Source organism: Gopherus flavomarginatus, chromosome 2 (genome assembly GCF_025201925.1).
Source record: "Gopherus flavomarginatus isolate rGopFla2 chromosome 2, rGopFla2.mat.asm, whole genome shotgun sequence".
Taxonomy (NCBI): domain Eukaryota; kingdom Metazoa; phylum Chordata; order Testudines; family Testudinidae; genus Gopherus; species Gopherus flavomarginatus.
In genome coordinates this window covers 268,153,728-268,172,737 of record NC_066618.1, presented here as the reverse complement: position 1 = coordinate 268,172,737, position 19,010 = coordinate 268,153,728, and the positions used below count along the sequence as shown (strand labels likewise).

At 39.9% G+C, this 19,010-nt stretch overlaps 1 protein-coding gene and 1 long non-coding RNA gene across 2 annotated transcripts in view; one reads left to right on the top strand and one right to left on the bottom strand.

Annotated features, from left to right (window-relative positions):
- The window catches only part of ANGPT1 (angiopoietin 1), a 212,683-nt gene that overhangs the window by 35,798 nt on the left and 157,875 nt on the right, over positions 1-19,010 (top strand). The gene's annotated exons all lie outside the window — the stretch shown is intronic.
- The window catches only part of LOC127045435 (uncharacterized), a 37,315-nt gene continuing 20,241 nt past the window's right edge, over positions 1,937-19,010 (bottom strand). The window contains exon 4 of the long non-coding RNA XR_007772708.1: positions 1,937-3,006. This is a non-coding gene — a long non-coding RNA (uncharacterized LOC127045435). The remainder of the gene's footprint in view (positions 3,007-19,010) is intronic.

The window sequence follows — 19,010 nt, the reverse complement described above, 5'->3', positions numbered from 1 at the left end:
TTCTTTTTCTTCACATGGTTGCATTCATGAATATTGAGTATGTTAGGTCAGATGCCACTTCTTGATGAGTGCATAGTCATCACGTTAGACAAAGTAAAATGCATAAATTAGGTCTATTAAAAGGAATTTGTCCCCAAGAGCTTATATGCTCAACTCACAAGCTTCTATAACAAAGTCAACTGCAGTATCCACTGGGCTACTTACATTCTTCAGTTAAGGGAAGCCAAAAGCTTTCACATAAATTAACCTCCAGAGAACACCCACATACTGCACAGTAGGCCTCATAAAACTGAAAACAATTTATTAACAATGCCAAAAATGAAGTTAATTAACTGTTTTAGTGCTACCAAATGTACTTTATGCACATCTTTATGGACCTATGATTGTAATGAAACGTAGATATGATGTTTTATGTACATAACAGATTTAAATAGTAAAGAGGTGAAATATTTTGTCTTAGAGTTAAATAGTTCCAGCAGCATGACACACTACAATTTCTGTGTCAATCTGATACCCTTAGTTATGCTGAATGGTATCTTACTTGCTAAGTAGATCCACTGAAATCAGTGGGACCACTCATGGAGTAAGGTGCTGCTCAGCATGAACAAAGGTATCAGAATCTGTCTCTCTGTAAGTAGGTGGGCAATTTTATTAAGTTCAGACTTAGTTTACTATATGTTTACTGCCTTAGAAAAGGGTTAAACTATTTTCATCTAGTGCATCAGTTTCTTTTTTTATGAGGATAATCCTGCAGCCCAGGTTCCTGTGAATAGTCTCATTGATTTCAACAAGACTTCATGCTATTAGGGGTAGGAAAATAATTCTGAAAACATACTGCCAATATTAATTCACACTTCAATGAATTAGCTTTGGTTGTATTTGTACCCCCATTTTAATTTACTTTATGTGATCATTTATGCTAGGGTGGCCAACCTGAACCTGAGACGGAGCCAGGATTTACCAATGTATATTGCAAAAGAGCCACAGTAATACATCAGCTTCCCCACATCAGCCCTCATACCCACAGCCCACAGCGCCTCCTGCTCGCCGGCAGTCCTGCCGATCAACACCACCCCTTCCCTTCTTGCGCCTCCCGGCCGCCAGGATCAGCTGTTTTGCAGTGCGCAGGAAGTTCTGGAATGGAGGGGAGAGGAGCGAGGGCATGGCAGGCTCGGGGGAAGGAGCAGGGATCTTGGGGGAAGGGGTGGAGTGGAGGCAGGGCCTGGGGCTGAGCAGGGGGTTGAGCAGTGAGCAACCCCGGAGCACTGGAAAGTTAGCATCTGTAGTTGCAACCTCGAGTCAGCGTCTATGCAAGGAGCCACATATTAACCTCTGAAGAGCCACATGCGGCTCCAGAGTCACAGGTTGGCTACTCTTGATTTATGCAATGGGGATTTTCTGTCGTGAATGCTCATGAAATATGAATATGCTTGAATACACATGAAAAGGAAATTTTAAACTGAGTTTCCATGGACATTCATCCTATAAACCTGATTATGTGAACTGTTCTCATCCAATCAGGAAACAGAAATAATATCATGTGACTTATTAGCCAAATCACAGATCAGCAATGCCTCTCAGATTATAATTTTCAAAAAGCAACTCACAGTGTAAAGAAATTCCCATGGTATAAACTAACTTCCTGAAACAAATGTACTTAATGCCTTTAAATAATGGTTATATCTGAGAATTCAAATCTGTTCTTAGACATTGTACAAACAGAAAAGGAGGCAAAAATTAGTATTATGCACATATATAGGATTCCACATATATTGGGGTGTGTGTGTGTGTGTGTGTGTGTGTGTGTGTAAGATTGAGACCTAAATAATGAGTTTTAAGTCATCCAATATCACATAGTGGTAACATCTACCCTACCCCACCCCACCCCACCCCACCAAACCAATAAGGGATTTTGATTAAAAATATAGTCATGACAGGATTTTGGTTCACTTAGGCTATGCAGCCATTAGTGAATTTACTGCAAATTTAGACTTGTTAAACAGCAGAGGGCACCATGTTTTTCCATGAATGCAATAAAAGCATATCTTAATTGCAAAGAAATATTAATAAAAAAGCATATGTGAAATCTACAGCAAATGAACAAAACCCAATATCAATAGATGTATCATGCTGTATAAATAATAGAAACACTGCCAAGATCCACACACATTTGAAAAAACAGACTTAACTTACTGTATGTTGTGTATAAAATAAAAAATGCTGAGTAGGAAAAACATTAATATTTACAACTTTTTGGCTACAAGCATCTATATAATCTGTCCAAAAAGGCTTTTTGCCCATTTAGTTACAGTGAATAGGTTTATACAAAACCACACACACACAAAAGTTCCAAACACTTATTAGAGTCAAAGCAATACATTGATTCCATTTAAAATTCACTCCTTATAAGAAGTACAGATGACAGTAGTGTTTTAAAAAACCCACAACAACATATATGCAACCTTGGCAACTGCAGCCACTAGTGTGACTAAGTTAGTTAAGAATTTCATCTCATTATTTGTCTTTGGACACAATCCTTCAGGTCTCACTCAGGCAAAACTCCCACTGAAATCAGCAGGAGTTTTGCATAACCAAGGGTTGCAGGATCAAGCATGCTGTCAAGCAGACATGCAAAAATTCCTGAAGTGTAATTTTCAAAGCAAAAGGCCTGTGTCCTGTAAATATCCCAATATTTTAACTTATCCATTTATTGGTTTGTAAAATTATATTTAAAAAACACATTTATGACTAAATCATTTAAAAATGAACATCTGGAAACTTTGGACAATGGCAATTTGAGAGTAAGGTGGTTGAAGAAACATCTATGTCTGTTCTTTCCATCATTAGATTGGTGCTGGAGGAGATATTGAATTTGCTTCCCAAAGCAGGAATGCAAGCCAGAGCAATGGTTTTCATATGTGTACAAATGGTGCATGAAAAGCATCGTCATTCATCATTATTTGGTTAAGTGAAACCCATAGGTTGTATGCGCAGCATGGATTTTTCCTGTTACAAGAGAGGATAAGCACATCAGGTCTATTAGGTCAGAGGTTGGATCGGAAAGGCAAGAGACCATGCAGGAGTTCCCACCACTGTGTCCCACTTCTAAATCAATAGAAGATTTCAGTCTCCACTACTATCAAGACTTCTCTTTTCACAAACACTTAATTCAGCAGCACAAATAGGGTTGTGTGTGTTTTTTATCTGTTAAAGGGGAAAAAAAAAGTTAAGACACCTACAGGTCTTCTTCTGTGTCTGCCAGAGCCTATCTGCCTTTCTTTACCATTTGCGATGATTGATTGCTTCTGTGTTTCATCAATTTAAAAATGTTTCAGAGTACAAAGTCTTCAGTGATACTCTTCAGCATGTTTAATAGAGTCTGGTTAAATAAACATCCTCTACGAAAGCAGCAAAAGTAGAGCTTAAAATAAATACTGCTACTGTGCCAAGTTCATAATTACTTGCACATTTAGCACTTTACCCATGTCCTAAGCATGTCCTAAGCATCAAAACCAGATTTGTATACTCACTGTAACTGTCTTGAAATCATAGTCAGTCTCAAATACTGTAAGATGTTTACATTTTTGGAATATTTGGGCTTCTAGTTTATATAATCCCAGAAGTTGTTTCAAAGAATATCTCTTGGGATGATTGGTGATACAATACCAGAGTGCCATGAGATTAATTTTTGTTAGTCCAGAAAATATATCACTCTTAGGGCTATAGGGCTTGGTTGAAAATATAGGCCCAAGAAGTCAAGGCATAATTTTACCTATTGGTCTCTTTCGAGATTGTCCCTTTCTGGAGGCTTTTCACCTGTTAGGAGTCAGACAGCCCACAGTGATATCGACAATTGGGTCATGATATTTAAAAATATCTCATTGAGACGTTTCATGATTAATTTTCTTTGATATATGAGGATACACAAAGAAGAAAGTTGCTTATGCAGAATATTTCATGCCCTTGAAGTAATATAGCTAAATATTAACCTATGTCTCGTTTGCATTACAGCATTTTGGCAATACAGAGGAGTCTTGGTGTATATATATATATATATAATCTTCTGATCTACTGGGACTTAAACAGTAATTAAGAAACAATCTCAAGAATTCAGTCACTTGAGAGGAGGGAAATAATTATTAGCAGCTTTTAAATCCAGCAGGTTAAAGAAAAAAGTTGTTGTTCGGACCCTTTAATAAAAAGGCCTGTAGTTAGTATGTGAACGGGATGGGAATTTAACAGACCAGGTAGTTGCGGGTAATAATTTGATATATTTAAATGTTAGTGTAAAGCATTTGATACTGTGTCACACAGACTTTCACTTGAAAAAATAGACAAATGGTTTTGGATGAGGAGACCATTTAATATATTGAAAAAAAACTGATGGACCTTAAGACAACAATAATTATGAATGGCAGCTTAGTTTAGTTAATTTATAGTATGTGTAATGCCAGCCTCCTGGGTGGGTTGTTGACAACAGGAACTGAACCTGGGATTTCTTGATCTTAATTCAGGAGCTTCTACTACTTGAGTTAAAACACCCAGCTTTGTTAGCTGTACCTGTAGCAGGCTCTTCAATCTCTACTTGCCTAGCCAGCACTAGAAGGAAACAGAGTGCCATAGGACCAGGCATGACTGATGTACTCCACCTGCCTGGGGAAGCACATTCCAAGCTTCAGAAGCATCCCAGTTCAACTCCTCCTACAGGCCACCACTTGTAACACCCCCAAGTGGGTCAGCGATAGCAGAGTTGACCCTGGGACCAAGGCGTGGCTTACATATGGTACTTAGGTACTGACATATTGGGTCAGCCCCAAGTTTCATTTAGTCTAGTCTCCTGTCCGTGAGCCTAGCCAGTACCACATGCTTAAGAGGAAGGTATAAGAACCTCGCAGTGGGCGGATGTGGGATAATCTGCCCTGCACATTGGATCTCATCCTGATCCGTAATAGTTTAAGACTGGCTGAAGCCCTAAAGCATGAGTTTGACAATTCCTTCCAACATTTTTTCATCATTAATTATGATGGTAAGTCTGGGTATTTGTGCTAAACAGTATGTGTCCACAAGATACAATGCTGGGTCTTATTTATTTTGTAAATGCATCAGTGAACTGTAAAAAAAAAAATTTCAATTAACTTTGCAGATGCTCAATGAGAAGGAGCTGTAAAAAAAAGAAAAGTGAAAAGAGACCCCCCTAGTTAATTAGGGACACCGGCATAATGCAGTAAATGAGATTAAACCTGGAACAATGTAAGATCATAAACTGAGCAGGGAACAGCATAATTGGAAGCACTGAACTACAGCGAGAAGGAGATACTTGAAAATCAGAAATGCCGAGAAGGCATTAAATGTGATATGAAAAAGCAAAGTAGAAATGAGCTTGAAAAGTAATAACATGACATCCAAAAGAGAATGATATATTGAGCTATAGCTGCATTGGTGTGTATATATAGCCTGTAAACCAAGGAGCCACTTTTTACAGCGGTTGTTGACTGTAACAGAGACTTTTGGCCAAGATTTCTAAAAGTGACTAGTGATTTTATGCCTTGATTTTTTGAATGACCAATTATAGACATGTTAAAGAGACCTGATTTCTGAAAGGCAGGTACTCAGCACTTTCTGAAAAACATGCTCCACTTTACTCTGGCCCTTAAAGTCAGGTAATTTATAAGGACCATTTCCTATCTTTTAACTTTGTACAGACCTCCTATTTTTATCATTGGGGAATCTGCTGTGGAACAAGGCTAGTACATAGAGCTAATTTTGTAGAGCTGGCCTATGGGCCACATTAAAATCATGTAACTCTGTCTAGTGAGAGTCTGAATTAGTCTCTGGAATAGTGGTCGAATCTCTGACACTGAGGATCTGTGGACCAACTTCATCCCATCTATGGAGTCCTATGTATCCAGGAAAGATGGACTCCGATCAAAATCCAGGCTGGAGCACACCCCACATTTTGTGGAAATTTGCCTGCAGATTTAGACCTTTTCTAAATTTAGCACTTGTAGCTAAATGCCACTTTGGCATATCCACATAGATGACCCACTATTCTTCTATCATGTGAGACTGGATTTCTCATCTTCCCCTCCCAAAGCTGTCCCACTCTTCCCACCTTTTGTCTCTGCTAAGATATGCATTATCTAGAGTTGTAATCTCTCTATCCCACAAAATGTTGAGATACAAGTAGTCCACATGAGAAAATAAGAGGAGGTCATTGGGAAGAGAGATCTGCAGAGCTTCTAGACTGAACCTTTAGTTAGTTTAGTTTAGTTAATCTGTCTCAATTGTACTTGCTGTTTCTGCTATAGATTGTTATTTTCCCTACAGTGTCCACCTGTCGGCTTGTAAAATTATGAGCATACTGGATATGTTCAATAAATATTAAATAAAAAATGGCTTATGTTACTTATGTCATATAGTATTAATATTCCCTCCTGCCCCACTCAAGTATTTGTATAAACTTGGCAGTTACAGAAGAGGGTATATAGGGAAATAGAGAGCCAATAGAAATGGGCACAATACAAATATAGAAATAGGCACTCTATAAATATCTAGAGAATGTTCTGCAAATTAAAAATGTCTGCATATACATAAGTAGTTAGTTAATAGATCAGGTGCCAGTGGATGGCATTCAAGCATATGTAGTCTAGTTTCTGGGTTTTGTAGAACCAGTAAAACTACTTGTTGTGCTCTGCAAATGGCTACTTATGTGCAGTGTTATATGGAGACATAACAGAGAGAGTGTATGGAGAGGAATGGAGAGAATTATTAAAAACTGGGAGGACATTAGCTAAAGTGACCAAGTTATACACTTCTTTCTTTCATATAATCCATGTTAAGAAGCATCGATGCCTCAGGACTGCTCTAACTTGGTTTGCTTGGTAACAGCCTTCGTGCGGCCATATTGCCAGAGCACTCTCCCTTCTCTCCAGTCATGCCTTTCCCATGATGGGGGAGTAGGGAGGAGAAGTTAGTATCTATGGATTCCTTAGGCTTTGGATTCCTTAGGCTGGGGAAATCCCCATCTGGCCTGTTAACCATTTAAGCCAAGAATCTAGGCCCAGGTTCACTAAATAATCCATCAACTCTTTTCCTAGAAGTCTGTACAAACAAAAATGTAAATGTGAAATTGACTGCTGTTGACCAACTCTATGGTTTTGTTTCTGGTTTTGTTTGCAGTGTCCCGTTTCTTACTCATGAATGTAACTCTGTTACACCTGGTGTAATTTTCAGTCCAAGGCAAAAGAGGTGGGGAGAGCTGTTTTGCAGCAAAAGCCATTGACAAGTTAATTTAAGACAGCCTAAGATAGAATGAGTCATCTTTATATCCACTTCTTTTATCTTTCACCTTCATTCAACCTGCTGTTAGCTGCTTCTCCTGCTTTACCAGCTCCTCTTCTACCTGCTTCCTTGGCTTGTAAATTACACCAACTTAAACAGTCCTACCAGCAGCATGACCTGAAACTAGTCACTACCCACACACGCACAGAGACTCACACATACAAAAAGAACCCAGAAGAAATTAAGCAAAAAACTCAGGATGGGATTGTCTTTACTTTGTCTTACAGCAAGAGAGTGTATCTCACACCTTTAAATGTCCTCCTGGTAGTTGCTGTTGCTGCACCCTTTTGTTAGTCCCTTCATGTTCAAGTTACACTGAGTTACTGATGTGTACCTTGCACCACCATTTATCATCACCTCTGAATTTAACCCAATGAATCAGTGTATTGTTAGAATATTCTACATTTCCAAATATTCACAAAAATCCACTTAATAAAAATAATATTGCCCTATAAGCAGGTGCTGTGGGGTTTAAAAGCCATGACAACTCCATGACTTAGCATTCACAAAGAGAAAGGAAATCACACACTGACTAGGGATCCAGCACAGGGATCAGGTTTTCAGATTGTGGGGTAGACATTCTTACTTTGCTCAGGCTCCCAATTCCTTTCCAAAAGATAATTACAAATAGAAGAGAAATAATTAACTCTGTATTAAAAAGCATTTCAGTACCCCTTCAGCAGCCCCTTCCTGCTGTGCTTATGTTTCGTAAACAGAAAAGTCTTCTTTAGGAGCTTCTCATTCACAGTCCTCATTGATTAGTGACATTCGTTCTCCTGATAAAGGTCCTTGAAGCTTTAAGCTGTGTGGAACAGGATAATTAGAGAGGCGGTTTTCAGTTGCTTTTTGTAGAAATTTGTTAACTGACCTGTTAAGCAATGCAACTGTGATTGCAAAAGCCTCCTTTCACTGCACTTCACCAATTTCTTTCATTCTGTGACTACTAGTCTCATACTCTTTATTCTTTGTGCTTTTTTAAAAAAAGCAGATGCATTGTTTCATTGCAGAGCTGTGAAATTGCAACATACAACATGTAAGTGCCTTTTTAATTAAAAGAATCAATGGCAATGCCTTCAGTTGTCCTTAACTAACATAATGCTTCCTTCTGCTAACAATATATAATGGTAACACTTGGTTAGAGGTATTTGTAATACAATTAGCCAAATGGGTAAAAGCACATGAAATAGAAGGCTTTTTTTTCTGACACTTTGTTTTTGTATTTCCCAGAAGTTATTGTATATTTAAACCAGTCTCATGGCTAGTGTCCTATATTATCTCTGCCTAATATAACTGTCCTATTATTTGGAATGCAGACCCAGCATACAATGAGCAATGACTTCCCCAAACATGCTTTAGACATGGTCAGTGGGAATTCTTATGGTAGTCTCTATTTGCAGTAGTTGCCTTTGTATTCATGCAGATGCACTCCTGCTTTGCACAAGCACTACCAGATGTGCACAAGTAAATCACTGCTTTGAAGATGGGGTTAGATAGATATTTATCCAATCAAGTGTGTGCACAAACGGGGAATGTGTGTGCACATGTGTGTAGGTCTACATCTATTTGGAAACAAACGAGCACCTAGAAACTTACTGGAAGTCACACCCAAATATGCTTTTAGCTAAGAGCACCAGAATTGGACATGGAAATAAACACAATTGTCACATTGGGAATAATAGTTCTTGGGGAACATGGGAGAAAAAATGTTGATCTTTGAACTCAAAGGAGGGAGAGATGAGTGAGGCAATTGCTTGGGCACAAAATCATGGGGAATGGAGTCATCTATCTGCTATCATGAATGATGCCACTAGATAGCTGGCTAAAATCAGTGTGAGGCACAAGGTAATACCAGTTACCTGAACTGAGCAAAGCTTTGTTACAGTGTTTACAGATTGTGAATTACATATTTTGTTTGCTGTTTCCTGCCTTGCATGCAAACATATGAAGCATAGTGTTAGCTACCTAAAATACAAATTAGAACTTTAAAAGAAGTGACTAAAAGTGATTCATACTCATATGTAATCAGTTGTAACAAGCAGCTAGATACTTACTAAAGGCCTGAGCCTGCAAACACATGATTAATTTTGTTCCATGTAAATAGTCCCATGGAATTCAGTGGTATTGTTAATGAGAAAAGTATACAGGTAGTTTCAGGACTCAGCCCTAAATCTGAAATACAGCAGTCCTCAATGGAACAAAGTCTGGGACTCAATCCTGAATTCTTTATGTTAGGCCAAAAGCCCTAACTCGAAACCAAGGATGGAGAGATTTCGACTGGGCCCAAATTTCCCTTCAAAATCAACATGTTACATTACAGTGGGAGTTTGGGGCATTCAGGAAATTCAGGTTGAAGCAGACCTCACGCCAGAACTTGTCACAGTGTCCAGCCAAGCAGCAGCAGTCGGATTCTGTGTCAGACTGGTTCTCAAGTGCAGGTTAGAGCAGCCTTCTTTAAAGTAGAAAGATGCAAAATTGACCTAAAGATCTGCTTTCTCCTCCCCCCACCCCCCAATAATGTTTAAAATACTTGATTTCCTTGGGTGAAAGTCATTAAATAAATGCCAATATTATTTTAACTATCAACAGACAGCCACAAATACAATTTTCATGTATTTTAATTTTATTGTACAAGTGCCCCAGTAATAAGTGGCTTATTAAATATAAGCAACTTGTGTTTATGTGGCCAATGTAGCGTATGACAGTGTACAGCCAATAAGATTAATCCAAAATGCCCACTTCTTGCTTAATACAAATATTGTAATCAACCCTCTTCCTTTATGAATGGTCACAGTGCTGTTCCCTATCTTTTCATTCTGCTTAACAGGAAAGGCCTATTTTGAGTTACTATGAGAATGTGCTAATATGGTACAGACAGTGCTTTTAAGTGTGCAGGGTCACAACAGGTCGCAGACCCAGGAAATACAATTTCTAAGTACAAGTTGGGTCACTGAGGGTTGCACATTTTTTTTACTGTCTGGGGGAAAACCTTTCTGACTGCCCTGTTTCCCTGCTTGCCCAGCTTCTGGGGGAAAGCAGCCAAAGGGGGCTGCTGCAGGAAGCAGATAGCACTCTCCGCTGCCCTCAGGAGATGACATCATTCTCACAGGAGGGGCCCTGGAGAGGAAGGAGCAGAAAAAACCCAGCAGCTTCGCTTGCTCCTCCCATCTTGCAAGCAGTGGGACAGCTGCTCTGATCCTCCCCTTTCCTTACCTGCAACACCCAGCCTGGAAAGGATGAAAAGGGGACCCCACTGCAGCCCCATCTCCAGGCCTTGAAGATGGGGTGGGGAACCCTAGGAGCTGCAGGAGGACCAGAAGTAAGGCTGTGGGGAGCAGCTGCAGGACTGATGTGAGAGCAGAATTGAAGAGGGAAGATTTGATAGGAGGCTTGGGCAGCTGAACAAATGTGGAAGCAGAATGAATGTGGGGACTAGGAGGGGCTGGATGACTTTGGGGTTGATGGACAAGCAGATGTAGGGGTATTGAAAGTTCTTTTTCAGACCACCGTAAGCACTGGGTGCAGCCTGTGTGTTCTGTGTGCCATTTTTGTGAGTTCAAAAAAACCCCACCTTTCTATGTACTTTCTATGGTCCACTGCCATGTAGTATTTGAGTTCCTCATAAATAGGGGTGAAATTGTCCTCATGTCACCGCAGTGAGGTACGGCAGTATTATTTTTCCTATGGGGAAACCAAGGCACTGAGAGTTTAAGTTCTTTGCCCAAGGTCACACAGGAAGTCAGTGGTAAAGCAGGAAATGGAATCTAAATCTCCTGACTCTCAGTTCAGTGCTTTTAACCACAAGACCATCAAGCTTCAGCCTTGATCAGACCCTCCTGACTGAAAGAATTCAAAGCAAACCCCACAAGTTGAAACTTGCAGGGTTTCCAATTTCCATACACAGTTTATTCCCAAGCAGGGTTGAATGGGACCCTTCGATAGGAGACTTTAAAGGAAAAAAACAAGGGTTCTAAGAAAATAGTGTAAGGGAATCAATGGATGCCACTCTTCCTCATGACACAGAGTATAAACAAGGTCATAGCATGGTTTTCATGGACTCTGCTGCAGAATGTGCCTGCTTTCAGGTGAAATATCAGATTGATTTCTGACCGACTGCAGTGATTAACAAAAATCCTATTGGACCCAGAATCAGTCAGAATGGTAGCATTCTACATCTACTTTGCTCAAGTGTATCTGGGTACACTGGTAAAGGAAGCAAAGAAGCAAGCCCTGGAAGTCTTGCAGCCCTGATGAAAGCTGAAGCTTTTTGAGATTCACCATCTGGCATGCAATGTGAAGATGAGTGACACAGGAGATACACAATATGCTCTGTTTAGGCTCACTATGAACAATCAAATATTTATTACTTATAAAACACCTGAATCCAAAACTTCCTGGAGAACTTCTGGTTTCAAATTCAATTCACACCCTGTAGCCATAATTAGATAGAAGTTTAAGATGTTTTAAATTACTAGTTATTTTGATTAATTAGTTCTGGATAGCATATTATAGCAAGATACCTCCTGTCCAGGTACCGGAAATTAACAGAGAACAAATGAGACACTATAGCAGTTTCTCCAGTTTCTTTTTCTGGGACAAGGTTAGTACAAATTGAACCTCTTTTGCTGACCAGCCATTGAATTCTTGTTCTGATTTATAATCTGTGAAACATAATGTTGTATTGTTATTATACTACAGAAACTAATTAGTTCTTGGTTGGCTGCATTGATTTAATACAGCAGAAAGTGGTGGTTTGTTTTTGTTTAGTTTTGTTTTTCTTACTAAAATGATCAATCCTTGTGTACAGTGTCCAGGAGATTTGGGATGACACTGGGAGTCAGTATATTCTCTCCATCACATTCCTGAACTTCCTAAAACTAATTAATAGGTAAATCATTGTATCCACAGTACAACCTCACTACATATGGTACAAACTCATGGTCAAAAAGTGAACTTTAATACATACAGAAGCAGCATTCCCAACTCTCATGATTTTATTGCAAGCCTCACATTTTTTGATGATTTTTCTCAAAGCCTCAGCTCCTAGTGTCAAATGACAATGAAAGCTGATTCTTTCATATACAAATTTAGGAGTAAGTTATCTGGCCCTCATGGTTGCAGAGAAAAGCTTGAAAAAGTGACCCTTGGGTACCCTAAACTCTAAAATACAAAAGGGCAAATTGAAAAATAACAATCAATTTTCAAGTATCAGAGCCATGTTAGTCTGGATCTGGAAAAAGTGACAGAGTCCTGTGACACCTTATAGACTAACAGGTCTATAATACATCAGGTATTCACCCACAAAAACTTATGCGCCAATACTTCTGTTAGTCTATAAGGTGCCACAGGAATCAATTTTCAGCTTTTATCTCATTATTTTTGGAGAATAGACTCTCAATTTCTGAACAATTGGGGTGAGGAATACTGCAGAGGGTACCATTTAAATTCTATATTTCCTATACAGTATATCTCAGATACCATACTATTTTCTTATTCTGAGTATGGGGAAATATTTTGGTATGCTACAGATGCTACAGTGTAGTAAATTTTGCTAAATATTAAATTGCGGGCGAGTCCCGCTGCCGCAGCCCTGGGGTAGTGCAGCAGGGCTCCAGCAGGATTTAAAGGGCCTGGGGCTCTCTGCAGCAGCTGGAGCTCCGGACCTTTTAAAGTGCTGCCGGAGCTCTGCTGCTACCACGCTATACACGAACCCGTGTTATACCAGGTCACATTATAGAGGGGTAGAGGTGTAATTCCTACCAGGAGCATGGATAATCTGTTCAGAGAATAGGCAAATACACACCTTACCTGATCTCTCATGGCTGCCCCAGAATTCTCTCTCTTGGATCTCCTAGTGCAGAGGCCTGCTAAGTGATCTCTCCATGGACTTTGGGAAGAACCGTGATGAGAGAGGTGGTATCTCCTCTATAATTCCTCATCAGTGCATAGGTTACCTTATGTCCAGCACCTACCAGAACTCGTCTCTCTTAAATGGTGTCTCAATATGAGAACAAACATTACAGTTAGACCAATGTAGTACATTGAAATAATTCCAGACTTTCATTCTATAAACTGTGTTTTACCATCAGTGGAGTCCACCGTCTCCCCATACCGCTCGTTGATGACCAAAAATCCTTTTTTTTAAAAATGTTCAGCTACTCATCCAATTGGAGATTTTCTAATTAATTGGAGTGTATTAAATCTTGATGCTATTCTGAATACTAAGGTGTCAAGGCCAAACTTCAGTGCCTCACTGAGAGTCAAAATAGAAGGTTAACACTGTGCACCAAAACACTGAAAATAACACTTTGAAGGATATTTTCTCAATAAAAGGAACCAGAACCTAATTCAAATCCCAGTGACATGAATGGGAGTCCATCCATTCCATGTCAAGAACTGCACCAGGCACTAACTAAGAGGAGAGAGAGAACAGCAGGGATTAACAATGTCGGGTTCATAAAATCATCAAACATGCGCTTTTTACCTTTAATGGAGAGCTGTGAATACAGAGATACAGTATAAAATCCAAAATCTAATTGATTCAAATAACAAATTAAAGTCTAACATAACTGATTTTTTTTTAGCTTCCCTTTGGCATTTAAAAAACCTTCCGTGGTGAGGGACCCAAACCAAAACTCTAGATCTCAACACCGACACACTTCTTGGGGTTTGGAATCTGGGTTTGGAATCTGAATCCAAATTCTATAGTAGAGTAAAAGGTACTTTTGATTCCCAAAGTTTTGGGACAGAAGCACTCAAAATCCAGATCTGGATTCAAATGTTGTAGCTTGGCACTGTTTCTGACAGTTGCCAGTACCAGATGCTTCAGAAGGAGGTCTTCGTTTATTTTTAACTGTGTTGATAGGAGCCATCTGGTTCCTGAATATCTGAACTAAAGAATAACTCAGCTGTGTACTTAATAAATAACTGTAATTAGCTGAGCTGAACAATTTCAGATTTATCTAAGAATTTTTGAATTTCTATTTTTTTTTCTTTTGGTCATCTAGCTATATAACTTGTCTTAGTGTATTTGTTGAAGAGATGAAGCTATAGATGTATTCAATATAGCTGAAATTTGGAAAAGAGTAAAACAAGCAAAACTAAAACAATGTTTATACTGGATAATACTGTATCTCAACTGATGTTCTGCCCCCTTACTCACATCTAGCGATCAGAGTTTGAAGAAGTGTACCAAGGACAAAACAAGCAATTCTGAGTCTCAAGTATTTCCGTTAAATTAAGACAATCCCCAACCCTGTATTTAGGAAATACCTCTTTCAAATCCTGAACAGGCATCCTGACTTCTAATTTTCTCTATATAGATTGAAATGTGCTCTCTACCTTTTGTCATAGTTCATATGGTCTAGCTGTTGGGGTAAATTGATTAGTTTATAAGTATCTGCATGGGGAACAAATAGTTAATAATGGACTCTTCAATCTAGCAAGGTAAGAGATAACATGATCTAATGATTGGAAGTTGAAATAGACAAATTCAAACTGGAAATAAGGCATACATTTTTAACAGTGAAGGGTAATTAACCATTGGAACAATTTACCGGGAGTCATGGGGGATTTTCCATCATGGACAATTTTTAAATCAAGAATGGAAGTTTTTCTAAAAGATCTGCTCTAGGAATTATTTTTGGGAAATTCTATGCCCTGTGTGGTACAGGAAGTCAGATTAAATGATTAGAATGGTCCTTCTGAATTTAAAACAACAAGGAGACCTTGTGGCACCTTACAGACTAACAAATTTATTTGGGCATAAGCTTTTGGGGGCTAAAACCCACTTCATCAGATGCATGGAGTGGAAAATACAGTAGCAGGCATAAATACACAGTACATGAAAATATGGGAGTTGCCTTACCAAGTGCGGGGTCAGTGCTAATGAGACAAATCAATTAACAGTAGAATACCAAGGGAGAAAAAAATAACTTTTGTAGTGGTAATAAGGGTAGCCCATTTCAAACAATTGACAAGAAGGTGTCAGTAACAGTAGAGGGAAATTAGTTTTTGTAATGACCTATCCACTCCCAGTCTTTATTCAGGCCTAATTTGATGGTGTCCAGTTTGCAAATTATTTCCAGTTCTGCAGTTTCTCATTGGAGTCTGTTTTTGAAGTTTTTTTTGTTGAAGACTTGCCACTTTTAAGTCTGTTAATGAGTGACCGGGGAGATTGAAGTGTTCTTCTACTGGTGTTTTAATGTTATAATTCCTGATGTCAGATTTGTGTCCATTTATTCTTTTGCGTAGAGACTTTGCGGTTTGGCCAATGCATATGGCAGAGGGGCATATATCACATTGATAGATGTGCAGGTGCATGAGCCCCTGATAGTATGGCTGATGTGGTTAGGTCCTATGATGGTGTCCCTTGAATAGATATGCAGACAGAGTTGGCACTGGGGTTTGTTGTAAGTTTTGGTTCCTGGGTTAGAGTTTTTGTTGTGTAGTGTGTAGTTGCTGGTGAGTATTTGCTTCAGGTTGGGGGGCTGTTTGTAAGCGAGGACTGGCCTGTCTCCCAAGGTCTGTGAGAGTGATGGATCATCTTTCAGGATAGGTTGTAGATCCTTGATGATGCACTGGAGAGGTTTTAGTTGGGGGCTGTAGGTGATGGCTAGTGACGTTCTGTTACTTTCTTTGTTGGGCCTGTCTTCTAGTAGGTGACTTCTGGGTACCCTTCTGGCTCTGTCAATCTGTCTCTTCACTTCAGCAGGTGGATATTGTAGTTTTAAGAATGCTTGATAGAGATCCTGTAGGTATTTGTCTCTGTCTGAGGGGTTGGAGCAAATGCAGTTGTATCTTAGAGTTTGGCTGTAGACAACGGATCATGTGATGTGGTCTGGATGAAAGCTGGAGGCATATAGGTAATTATAGAGGTCAGTAGGTTTCCTGTATAGTGTGGTGTTTATGTGACCATCACTTATTAGCATTGTAGTGTCTAGGAAGTGGATCTCTTGTGTGGACTGGTCCAGGCTGAGGTTGATGGTGGGGTGGAAATTGTTGAAATCATGGTGGAATTCCTCAAGGGCTTCTTTTCCGTGGGTCCAGATGATGAAGATGCCATCAATGTAGCATAAGTAGAGTAGGGGTGTTAGGGGACGAGAGCTGAAGAAGTGTTGTTCTAAGTCAGCCTTAAAAATGTTGGCATACTGTGGGGCCAGGCGGGTACCCACAGCAGTCCCACTAACTTGAAGCTATAAATTGTCCCCAAATCTGAAATAGTTTTGGGTGAAGACAGTCACAAAGTTCAGCCACCCGGTTTGCCGTGACATTATTGGGGATACTATTCCTGATGGCTTCTAGTCCATCTTTGCGTAGAATGTTGGTGTAGAGAGCTTCTGAAGTTAGATTCTGAAGTTAGAATCTCTGAATGTTATCTGCTCTTTCCATTGTGTTTGGCAAGCTGCTTTATTCAAATCTGCCCTGGTTTGGGAATTCTCTGCAATGAGTTGTATAATTCTCACCTAAACCCTGCAAATCTTAACCTTTGTTATTTGAATAAATACCCTATATAACTCCAGTATACAGTACTTGTTGAGTCTCATGAAGGAATCAGTGGCCAGAAGAGGGAAATGGAGGATGGAAGCATTTGTTGGGGTTATAGACAGGTACATGACCAAACTAAAATGGCCCAATGAAAATACAGAATGGGGGGAACAATAGTAATCTCCATCAGCTTGCAGGTCTTCCACTGATCAATGGCAGTTTTAATCCTTATTCACTGTGCCAACAATATGCAAGATTTCCTAATCTATTTAGAAACTTCTACCCTATATCCATCATGTGGTTGAAACCTTTGGTAAGTTATTTGGTACATGATTTTCCAAACACTTAGGGCTTGTCTACACACACCATTAGTTTGCAGCAATATGGGGTATGAGTCTATCCCGCACCAGGCTGCTGTGGACTAACTGTCCATGTGGACCCTGCTGATGTGCATCAACAGTTTGTTAATGTGCTTTGAATAGTCCCTTTTCCAAAAGGACTAAATCAAAATGCATAAACCAACTGGTAATGCATGACAGCATGGTCCACACAGTTAGTCCACGGCAGCCTAGTGCAAGGTAGAGTCACAGCCTAACTTGCCATGAACTTAAATGTTCATGTAGACAAGCCCTTATGTAAATGTTTAACTTTAAAGTCAATGGGACTAGTCACATGCTTAAAGTGATATGTGTTTGCTGGATCAGGACACAAGTTAACCGAAGCAGATCCAGTATCTTCCCTATTACTCAGCTCCCTCAAATCTGCTACTTAGAAGTTCAAATAGTTAACTTTCCTGTAAAGTGAAATTGACTTTGCAAAATAAGGTGGCAGATTCTTAGTACGAGACTGACTATACCAGTGATTGTTCAGCATCTGAACATGGCTAATGTAAACTAGATGTTTCCAGAAGCCTGGGCAAACTTCAGACGGGTTGGATGTTGTGTTCAGAGAAGCATTCCAAAGTTTGGATGTTTCTTAATGTCTTAGCCTGAAATTTTCAAAATTGGGTGACTAAAGTTAGACACCTACATCCACATGTAGGCACTTAAATAGGTGATCTGATTTTCAAAAGCAGCAAAGAATCCTGTGGCACCTTATAGACTAACAGACATTTGGAGCATGAGCTTTCGTGGGTGAATACCCACTTCGTCAGATGCATGTAGTGGAAATTTCCAGGAACACGTATATATATGCAGGCAAGCTAGAGATAATGAGGTAGTTCAATCAGGAAGGATGAGGCCCTGTTCTAGCAGTTGAGGTGTGAAAACCAAGGGAGGAGAAACTGGTTCTGTAATTGGCAAGCCATTCACAGTCTTTGTTTAATCCTGAGCTGATGGTGTCAAATTTGCAGATGAACTGAAGCTCAGCAGTTTCTCTTTGAAGTCTGGTCCTGAAGTTTTTTTGCTGCAGGATGGCCACCTTAAGGTCTGCTATAGTGTGGCCAGGGAGGTTAAAGTGTTCTCCTACAGGTTTTTGTATATTGCCATGCCTAATATCTGATTTGTGTCCGTTTATCCTTTTCCGTAGCGACTGTCCAATTTGGCCGATGTACATAGCAGAGGGGCATTGCTGGCATATGATGGCGTATATTACATTGTTGGACATGCAGGTGAATGAACCGGTGATGGTGTGGTTGATCTGGTTAGGTCCTGTGATGGTGTCGCTGGTGTAGATATGTGGGCAGAGCTGGCATCGAGGTTTGTTGCATGGATTGGTTCCTGAGCTAGAGTTCCTATGGTATGGTGTGCAGTTACTGGTGAGAATATGTTTCAGGTTGGCAGGTTGCCTATGGGCGAGGACTGGCCTGCCACCCAAGGCCTGTGAAAGTGTGGGATCATTGTCCAGGATGGGTTGTAGGTCCCTGATGATGCGTTGGAGAGGTTTTAGCTGGGGACTGTATGTGATGGCTAGTGGAGTCCTGTTGGTTTCTTTCTTGGGTTTGTCTTGCAGCAGGAGGCTTCTGGGTACACATCTGGCTCTGTTGATCTGTTTCCTTATTTCCTCATGCGGGTATTGTAGTTTTGAGAATGCTTGGTGGAGATTTTTGTAGGTGTTGGTCTCTGTCTGAGGGGTTAGAGCAGATGTGGTTGTACCTCAGTGCTTGGCTGTAAACAATGGATCATGTGATGAGCCCGGGATGGAAGCTGGAGGCATGAAGGTAGGCATAGCGGTCAGTAGGTTTTCGG